Raw genomic sequence first — 10,194 nt, forward strand, 5'->3', positions numbered from 1 at the left:
GAACACCTTCTTTATGCGTAAACGTATTTTCATGACGACGGAATTTTTCCAAAGCCTTTTTCCAGTTAGAAACTCCTACGGAAGTAAATGCATCTTGTTTTTTTGAAGAAAATTGTAACAGATTTTTAGCATCTGCCTCTTTACAAGTTTTGGAAAAAACTTTTTCGGTAGATGCTTCATATTCTAGCCATGTATACCTGATCAACCAAGACTTCTGAAATGGTCTTCCCTTATCGGATTGTCCAAGTTTCGGCAGTGGACGGTTCTCGCCTGAAGACGACAAAGCAATTAACGATACAATAATTGTTGGAGGTTGACTTGCAGTATCATCAACTTCTAAGCGCGCCTTTTTGGTAACAAATTTATCCATTGCAAAATTAATTCACAATACACTAAGAGACTAAAGTAAATGAACAAAATATAGTCATATAAAATAGTTCACTAGGCAGTAAAGTCGGAAGGGTCGAGGGGTATGAAAAGGAAGCAGTGGTTGGGAACGGAGCGAGATAGGGTTGTAGTCTCTCCCCGATGTTATTCAATCTGTATATTGAGCAAGCACTAAAGGAAACAAAAGAAAATTTCGGAGTAGGTATTAAAATCCATGGAGAAGAAATAAAAACTTTGAGGTTCGCCGACGACATTGTAATTCTGTCAGAGACAGCAAAGGACTTGGATGAGTTGTTGAACGGAATGGACAGTGTCTTGAAAGGAGGATATAAGATGAACATCAACAAAAGCAAAACGAGGATAATGGAATGTAGTCGAATTAAGTCTGGTGATGCTGAGGGAATTAGATTAGGAAATGAGACACTTAAGGTAGTAAAGGAGTTTTGCTATTTGGGGAGCAAAATAACTGATGATGGTCGAAGTAGAGAGGATATAAAACGTAGACTGGCAATGGCAAGGAAAGCGTTTCTGAAGAAGAGAAATTTGTTAACATCGAGTACAGATTTAAGTGTCAGGAAGTCGTTTCTGAAAGTATTTGTATGGAGTGTAGCCATGTATGGAAGTGAAACGTGGACGATAAATAGTTTGGACAAGAAGAGAATAGAAGCTTTCGAAATATGGTGCTACAGAAGAATGCTGAAGATTAGATGGGTAGATCACATGACTAATGAGGAGGTATTGAATAGGATTGGGGAGAAGAGGAGTTTCTGGTACAACTTGACTAGAAGAAGGGATCGGTTGGTAGGACATGCTCTGAGGCATCGAGGGATCACCAATTTAGTACTGGAGGGGCAGCGTGGAGGGTAAAAATCGTAAAGGGAGACCAAGAGATGAATACACTAAGCAGATTCTGAGGGATGTAGGTTGCAGTAGGTACTGGGAGATAATAAGCTTGCACAGGATAGAGTAGCATGGAGAGCTGCATCAAACCAGTCTCAGGACTGAAGACAACAACAACAACAATATAACTAATAATTTTCTTAAATTATTGGCGGGGGGGGAGGGGCTCAGCCCTCCCAAAGGAATTTTTGAGGGAGCTTCGGCGCCCTTAGGCCCCATGAAGTGCACTGAGATACGTCAATGAAAACGTTTCTCAATGAGCGAGACACAAGATACTTACAAATAGTGTAAGACTTCGCACAACTTAACTGTGGCAACAAAAAGGTACCACTCCAGCGAAGATGGGAATTTTTTTTTTTTTTTGATGGAAGCAATGTGAAATGCAAATAAATTGATAATTACGAGAGATGAAAAACATACCGAACCACCGTCACTATACAAGATGTGGGAGAACATCAGGCCAATGAGTACGTTGGGTGATGTCATTGTTCGATGATGTACGATCGATAAATTAAGAACAATTTTTCGCAAGGAATTACGCATAACAGAGAAAAACGATCGGCAAATTAATCTTAGGGGATTAAGGAACACAGAACGACAAAAAAGGAAATAATGTTGGATCGGTTCATCATTGAACTTTTCAGCTGCTAGCTTCACTCCATCGGCCACTATAAATAATAAAAATACAACGAAAATTATGTTCAAGGCAAAGAAAATGAGGAAAGTGAATATTTTTTAAACAATAACACACGATTAAATACATTAAATAGGTCAATTATTGCTAGCAAACAGCGAATGCATTCTACTTACTTCATGTCGCTCCTAGCATACACAGGAAATGGTAGAGAAATGTTTACAAAACAACTGATCATGCCGGCCGGTGTGGCCGAGCGGTTCTAGGCGCTACAGTCTGGAACGGCGCGACCGCTACGGTCGCAGGTTCGAATCCTGCTTCGGGCATGGATGTGTGTGATGTCCTTAGGTTAGTTAGGTTTAAGTAGTTCTAAGTTCTAGGGGACTGATGACCTCAGATGTTAAGTCCCATAGTGCTCAGAGCCATTTGAACTGATCATGCTCATTCGTTTGTTATAAACAGTGTAGATCATGCGAAATTACAGAAGCTTGAGAACTATTTAGTTTGATTACGAAGAAAACAATAACTCTTTTGTTTCCTTTATAAGTGTCTCACACAGAGTGGATTACATAGTACTTAAAACGGCAATGTTTCATCATTTTTGGTAAGTGCATACTTACATTTACTGCGTAACAGAAAAACAGCAGAACCCGTGTCATTTTTTTGAAGGCTCGAAATGATCCTATGAGACAGAAGGGCTTATCAATTGAGTTAAAATATTTTATTTAACTACATTGTCGGGGAGACATGGATGCAAGCATTGCAACATATCCTGTGACAGTCTAAGCTATCAGAGAAAACTAATATTTGCTAATCGTGTTTGCTATATTTACAGTCAAGAATGGAGAAACAAAAACTCTACGAATTTTATTGATTATTTTTTTAATTCTATATGTTCTCAAAAATGTTATTGCGTTTTTTTTTTTTCATTTCACAATGTTGAACAACCTGACGGGCGGCGGCGGAACACTGTAGAATAAAAACAAGCTATGATTGTTCAACTGTGGAATGTGGTTGAGGGAGCAAAGGGGTACGCTTATAACAAGGAATTGTTTTTTGGAGCAACAGTGACGTAAAAAGCATGGAGGTGAATCGTACTGTTTCTGCTAAGAGACGTGCGTGAGTAAGGTACGTTCAAAGTTTGCAATATCTTTTTCTTGCTTGTGGTAACGGACGTTGTAGTTGATGCAGTCATTTGCTCGTTGTTTAGATGAATTCGATGCCCTTTAATGATCACGAAGCGTTTAGGTCAGCAACGAATGTTTAAATGCGATGATGATACGTAAAACTAAGGTGTGTTGTGAAAGAAATTATGACAGCGTGGATATGTTGCATTTCTTCTGACTGTGTGTGGTAAAGCAAGAATAATCACGTGGTTACAGTTGATTTGGTGTAAATTACTGAATGAATGTTGTGAAAATGAGGGTTCCTGAAATAATTACCTGTCCAGACAGTCACCATTTTCTGTAGTATCTTGTATGGTGTAATAAATACCGTGACCTAATACCATAACTGTTGAAATTTTGAGCAACCGAACGCAAATTAAAGCACGCGTTTCTGGCCAGATATGTAAGTCTACATACTTCGAACTGACTTCTCTATATTCGTTGCTCTCTTTAAAATATTAACGGCTGTTAGTTCTGCAGGATATTTTGTTAAAAAAAGTCTCGTCCTGAAAACAGTGCTAACTTTACTGAATTATCGGTACAATCAGGAAGCTGTGCGATTGATTTGTGCCTAGAGCTCAGTATTTACGTATGTTAAAATTGGAAGTACGGCCAGTTTTGTCTTAAGCACTTTAGTTTACTGTTTATACATGTATAATAAATGTTACTAACCCTCTTCCCCAGGTATAACTTGCCGTCACTTTCACAGTTAACGAACCAAGTATGCCTAATATTGAAGGAAATGATAATAGTGTGTGATTATTATTGTATTTAAACATTTGTAATTTGTTTATATTTTTTGCATTTTTGGAAGAGGTGTATACTATACGCGCAAAGTTGACACTCGGCGCGGTGGCTGATGGTAGCGACCTTATTGCATTTCCCAGTTTTAGGTAGAATTCCAAGACTTTTGCCGTCATAGAACACGTATTACGTAAGTACTTGGCACCATCTATGGGGAACAGGCTAGCGAAACTGATTGTTTCTTGTTATAGCCATGTTTTGTAGTCAAAAGGAGTATTAAAACGACGGGACAGGTGTGTAGGGCTGATAGATATATCGTTCTGGCTTTTCCATGGTGATAGCGTAGTACCTTTTACGAAATTTGATGCAATTTCTTCGTCTGGTGCACAAGGTGTGACGTAAGATAGCACGGTTTTCCGAATGAAGGCATACTGGCCTCCATGCAGAGGCTCTTACATTGCACTTCGATTAGGCGGACCTCTGCGATCACCCAAAACGAATTGCAAAATGATTAGGATAAGGTGCGATTAGGATATGGTGTGAAAGGTGACCTGTATGGTGTGAAAAGTGACAATTGACCCTGAATAAAGAAAAGTGTGAAATTATTTACATGAGTACTAAAAGAAATACGCTAAATTTCGATTATGCCCTAAGTCACACAAATCTGAAGGCTGTAAATTCAGCTAAATACTTAAGGGATTACAATTGCGAATAATCTAAATTGGAACGATCTCATAGATAATGTGTGTAGAGCAAACCAAAGACTGCGATTCATTGGCAGAACACTTTGAAGTTGCAAACAGGTCAAGTTAAGAGACAGCTTACCACGCTTATTCGCCATATTCTGGAGTCCTGCTGTGTGATGTGGGATCCGCATCAGGTGGGACTGACGGATGACATCGAAAAAGTTCAAAGAAGGGCAGCTCCTTTTGTATTATCGCGAAATAGGGGAGATAGTGCCACAGACATGATACGTGAATTGGGAGTGGCAATCATTAAAACAAAAGCGTTTTTCTCTGGACCTTCTCATGAAATTTCAATCATCAGTTATCTCCTCGAATTGCAAAAACATTCTGTTGGCACCCACCTACATAGGGAGAAATGATCATCGTGATAAAATAAGAGAAATCAGGGCTCGCACAGACAAATTTAAGTGCTCGTTTTTCCCGCGCGCCGTTCGAGAGTGGAACGGTAGAGAGACAGCTTGAAGGTTCATTGAATCATCTGCCTGGAACTTTATTGTGAATAGTAGAGTAATCACGTAGATGTAGATGTAGAAACTGTTCGACCGTTAATACCGATACCCAAAAGAGACATATAAAATTTTTACAGACTCTCAGTCGATGTTCATTATTTACAAAACAACGCATGGTTTTGGTTTCTGTCTTCGACAGTATGGCGCACGATGTATTCACATTGGTTAGACAAATTCCCTGTCTTCCTTAAATTGGAAAATATCAGTCTCCTTCTATTTTCAGTGAACTTCAAGATACAATTTTGAGAACAGATTTGGCACGATAGGTCACTGTTATTATTACTGCTTGGCCGGAATTACGAAGGGCTTTTGCTTTTAAGTGCTTCCATTCCAAAGGATAGCTTACATTCTTTTTCTCTTTAGTGTTTACGTTACTTTCGGATTCCAGTTGCTGGTCCTAGTTAGAACGAGATGTTGATCACAATGTGGATGGTTCCTTTTCAGTTGTTTCAAATGGTTTTTTTATATGCATTTACAGGGTTCCCCAGGAGTAATAGTCAGTATTCGGGGCTATGAGAGGAAGTCTGAAAAAAATCTCTTCTACTGCAAGCTTTTTGCTTTCTGTATTTTAAAGAGGAGTTAGTGTGGACCAAAACAAGAAAAAAACGCCGAGTAAACATGGATTCTAAAATGCAAACCTTAAGAGCTATGAGAACTTGTTCAGTAGAAGAGTTGCACATTTCTTCCTGTTTTAGTCCACCTCTCAAAATATGGATAGTAAAAAGGTTGCAATGGAAGAGATTTGTTTTACAGTATCGTAGATGAAGAAGTGCTCATAGTTATGCATTTTAGAGCACATGTTTACTCTATTTTTTGCATCGAATGAGCAGACTTGTCTCCATGAGTATTGACCATTCCGCCAGGGACGCCCTGTATAAATCATGAATCTGCTAGTTTTGGCATGCGGATAATATTTGTTTTCATAATAATTAACTCGTTTGTTTGCATCTATTTTTCCAAAATTCTCCTTTATACCAGTTCACACTGGAGGCGGCAGTCATGGCTTAGCAGTGTGTCCGTAGTACCTGAAGTACTGGGAATTCGACAATATCGGACGTATTGTTCGTGAATTATTTCTACAACCCCTCCATCGGGAAAGATTAAGCACCAACCCGAGATAATGTTTTGCGATTTTTGGATAAAATATATTTCAGTAAAACCCTGTAAATTCAATTAAGAAACAGAATATTGAAAAATTAAAGGATTAATATTTTTTACCTATTTTCCCAGTGTTAGTTTTGTGCCTCACAGAGTGACTCTCTCTGGTCTGTCTACAGCGTAGCTCTATCACTTGTTCGACACATTAAGCTGCGAAAGCTTCTTACATATTTACACACTAGACTTAAGTGAAATTCTATTTTGTCGAAAGTCGACATGTTAAGGAACGTGGCTGTTGTACTTAAGGTTTATAATTTATATAAAAAACAGCTACCAGCCACATGTATGGTTTAAAAAGATAATAAACCTTTTTAAACCATACATGTGGCTGGTAGCTGTTTTTTATATAAATTATAAACCTTAAGTGAAATTGTTTTGATGATTTGTATTCTACGTTAGCTTACCAGCGAAGTTCATCGTGACGATGTGGCAGGACATACAGCAGTCCAAAAGTAATGTTGTAGTGTTTCAAAGGAAATGATATGCTATTCAGACTTTTTTTCTGTATTTTATAACTATTACATCTGCCTTTTCTCTTGTAACAATAATAGTAAAATGTGTGGTATTTGCTGCAGTGCAGAGTCGTACAGATAGTCACTTCCAATATGAAGGCACATTGAACTTCTTAGAAATTTCTTTGTACCAGCTGAATAGTATCACCGCGGGGAGAGAGAGAGAGAGAGAGAGCAGCTGTGCAGTCACGTGATGAGTAAGTGGTGGGGGAGGACGAGAGGGAGCGCACAGTGAGTGCGCACGCTCCACTATTTGGGTGCCATCTACACACTCCGCGTGGAACTTGGGGGCCGTATTAGACGGTACAAAGCAGAATACCATTATCGTCAAATTGAGCCCACACGTCCATTCGGAACGGAACAGCGTTGTGTTGTATGAAGGTCTATTTAGAGCTCTCCTGTGTACTACAGTGTGTGTGGTTGCATAGATCAGACGCGATGTAAACAGTGGTACGCACTCGCCTCGTGTGAATAGCACTGTATGACATAAAGTAGCGAACTTTTTCAGTTGAAGGCATACTTACCTGGCACAGGGGAAACCATGATCACGAAGGCGGTTCCTCCAGGACGAGGCACTTCCATTGCACTTCGGTTGGGCTGACCCCTGCGATTACCCCTAATGTGGGTAACTCGGGTGCATAATTTTTGGTAGTCGGGACTGCGTTCACGCAGACCCGGTCTAACACTAATCGAAACACTGTTTTATGTCTGTGGCGGTCAGATGGATTGTAACGATGTCCCTTGATTGTGGATTATACAAAGTTTGATACGAAATATCACCGTTTCGCCTTGAATAAAACATTGTTGGTACTGTGGTGCAATTATTTCATATTCTTGGGCTATTGTGTTCCGGGATGTAGATGATGCTTTTAAGAATCGGTGTCGGTACAAATACGAATTATAACGATGCTGTTGTTTCTGTTCATCCATCCAGGCCCTTCCAGTCTCCTTAGATCTTTCGACATGAAATCCTTCCAAATTTTGAATCATGGTCCGAAATGTATCACTATTTAACGTCTGAACTTCCTGATTGTTGAACCTTTCCTGTCTTCTTTTTCCACAGGTAGTCGAGTATCTTTTTGGGTAGTCTGGTTTTGTCCATTCTGTACAGGTGTCCAAGAAATGACAACCTCCTCTTTTTCATGGTCTCCGAGATTTTCTCCATTTTTTTGTAGATTTAATTGTTGCTCCAAAGTTTCCAATCAGTTTCAACCTGAGTCGGACCCATGATTTTCCGTACTTACTAGTATCTCCAGCTTTTCCAACTTGTAATTTATTGAGAGGCATTCGCTGGCATACATTCACTCTGTTTTTACCACAGTATTGTAGTGCTTTATTTTGGCGTTCTAAGTGATACACTTTTTGTTGTAAATATTTTTAGTCAATTCGTACGCTCTCTCCATTTTTGAAATCTGGCTTCACCGAGGTATTTGAATTTGTGGTCCATGTTTGCCACTGGTCGTGAATTTGGTCCTCTCTTTCGAGATACTAAGTCCTGTCTTGCCAGCGATCCTTTGTAGTAGGTTGATCTGTGTGGTCGCTTCTTCTAAGTTCTCTGAAAATATTGCAAAATTGCCAGCGAAAGCCAGGCAGGTGACTGGTTTCTCCCGATTTTCTTCCTAGACAGATCGGGCTAATCCCTTGATTTGCAAGTTCGGAATTCCAAATTCTCACAATCTTCTCCAGGACACAGTTAAATAGTATTGGTGATAGTCCATTGCCCTGTCGCACGCCTGACTTGGTTTCCAATAGTTCGGGTAATTCTGACAAACTTTATTTTGAAAGTTGTGCCTGTTACGGTATTTCTGATACTGTTTGCTAGCTTGTTTTTGACACCAAATTTTATTGATTGCCAAGTCGGGAAACTACTTTCTGTACTCGTATAGGTTACAGGATATCTGCTTTTAGCATGTAAAGAATATCAGTCTTCAAAATAAATATCTCATTTGTTTGCATTTTTGTGCTCCGAGATGTTTATATTTGCATTTTTGGATAAAATATTGACCAGGAAATCCAAGTTGCTAGCACAGTAAAAATATCCAACAAAAAGGGAACTTCACATTTAGTTGAGAAGTACTGAATATTGATAATGCAAAGGAATAATGTATTATGTGGATCATAATAGCGTTAAGTTTTGTGCGAAGGAAGCTGATTGTCAGCTGCATACTCGAGTCCTCCGTGACTGACGCTGTAGGGTCTGGAAGTTTCGTATTTACCAGCGAAGTTATTTGGTGATATACTTCGATGTTATCATTAATATGCGCGCATCCGATCAATTTCGAAGTTCACTGGGGCGCTGTGACAGAGAGAAGTGATCTCATTGTATAGGGTTAATATTTTTATTGAACTATTAGTCACAGTTTTTCAGTAACTTATGTCTGGCATAATGACGTTTCCATTTCTTGTAGTCATGTCTTCCTCATTTGCGTGTAATATTGCGGTATACTGATAATTTTTACTTTAGGGACCGTCTGACTACAAACACAACACGTCAGACGGTTATTTTATGGACCGTCTGACGTGTTGTGTTTGTAGTCAGACGGTCCCTAAAGTAAAAATTATTAGTATACTGTAAAATTACTTTTCCCTTGGAATAACAAGTGTTGTAGATACGATACTTTATATGTACATATGTATATATTAAATCACAATGACCGTCTCAGAAATTTTTTTGACCGACTTAACTGTATACATTGCAGCATATGGTTTACGAGAGAGAGAGAGAGATTCAGCCACGTGTTTCAAATGTTGGGGAGGAGGTGAGAGACAGCGCACGCGCAGGCTTCGCGATTTGGGTGACATCTACCGTCCGTACACAGAATTTGCTGGACCAATTGGACTGAGCATGGTGCTCCCAGGATACTGTTTTGTGTCAAATGGAGGCTGATTGTTCGTACGTGACAGAATGTGGCAGTACAACAGAACGGCCGGTCTAGTTCTCTTCAATTTCATTTAGAGTTGAATGGTGAGACAGATCACACGTGATGTGAAAAACTGTGTGTGCTCGCTTCGTATGATGAGCACTATATGACATAAAGCAGCGAGCTTTTCCGGTGTGAAGCATACTTACGTGGCATAGGGGATGCCGTGATCATGAAGGCGGATCCTCCAGGTCGAGGCTTTTCAATTGCACCTCGGTTGGGCTGACCCCTGCGATTACCCCTAATGTGGGTAACTCGGGTGCATAATTTTTTGGTGGTTGGGACTGCGTTCGTGCAGACCCGATCTAAATTCAATTGAAGCACTGTGTATTGTGTAAGTAACATATAGTTATTTTCGGAGGAAACCAGCACTCCCCAAGAATACACTACTCTAGAGAAGACTACTCAAATGCAGTTACAGAAGATTAATTCAAGATTACTTATTCCCATGAAATTATACCAGCAAGGCAACAACATAATTTACTCTGTAAATAGCACATAGGCAGATGTAACTTTT

The 10,194-nt window shown here is 39.5% G+C and overlaps 2 non-coding genes across 2 annotated transcripts; both read left to right on the forward strand.

Annotated features, from left to right (window-relative positions):
- The first annotated feature begins 7,272 nt into the window (after positions 1 to 7,272).
- LOC124717484 lies at positions 7,273 to 7,435 on the forward strand. The gene has a single exon (XR_007005755.1). It is a non-coding gene; the product is annotated as a U1 spliceosomal RNA (small nuclear RNA).
- Positions 7,436 to 9,818: 2,383 nt separating this feature from the next.
- LOC124717485 lies at positions 9,819 to 9,982 on the forward strand. Its single transcript, XR_007005756.1, has one exon. It is a non-coding gene; the product is annotated as a U1 spliceosomal RNA (small nuclear RNA).
- Positions 9,983 to 10,194: the final 212 nt, after the last annotated feature.

The sequence above is a fragment of the Schistocerca piceifrons genome, chromosome 9 (genome assembly GCF_021461385.2).
Source record: "Schistocerca piceifrons isolate TAMUIC-IGC-003096 chromosome 9, iqSchPice1.1, whole genome shotgun sequence".
Classification (NCBI taxonomy): domain Eukaryota; kingdom Metazoa; phylum Arthropoda; class Insecta; order Orthoptera; family Acrididae; genus Schistocerca; species Schistocerca piceifrons.